Genomic DNA, 278 nt, shown 5'->3' on the forward strand with positions numbered 1-278 from the left:
TAATAAATTTTATATATATATATATATATATGTGTGTGTGTAAAATAGATAAACATAGATAATAATATACTTCTACTTTTGTGAAATTATTATTTAAAGATGTACAAAAAAACTTTTTTTTACTTTATTTATTGGATTTTTGTGAAATATAAAAATACTTAATAAAATATATATTTTCTATACATATACATAAATACAAAAATAAATTATAGCATCTGTCAAATAAATAAATAATAAGTAAATATATAAACAGTATTTATATATAAATATAAATAGAA

The 278-nt window shown here is 12.9% G+C and overlaps 1 protein-coding gene across 2 annotated transcripts in view; it reads right to left on the bottom strand.

The window, feature by feature from the left end:
• LOC107564603 (tryptophan 5-hydroxylase 1-like) overlaps positions 1-278 on the bottom strand; it is a 16,889-nt gene that overhangs the window by 1,855 nt on the left and 14,756 nt on the right. The gene's annotated exons all lie outside the window — the stretch shown is intronic.

The sequence above is a fragment of the Sinocyclocheilus grahami genome, unplaced genomic scaffold (genome assembly GCF_001515645.1).
Source record: "Sinocyclocheilus grahami isolate Dianchi unplaced genomic scaffold, SAMN03320097.WGS_v1.1 scaffold950.1, whole genome shotgun sequence".
In the NCBI taxonomy this organism is placed as follows: Eukaryota; Metazoa; Chordata; class Actinopteri; order Cypriniformes; family Cyprinidae; genus Sinocyclocheilus; species Sinocyclocheilus grahami.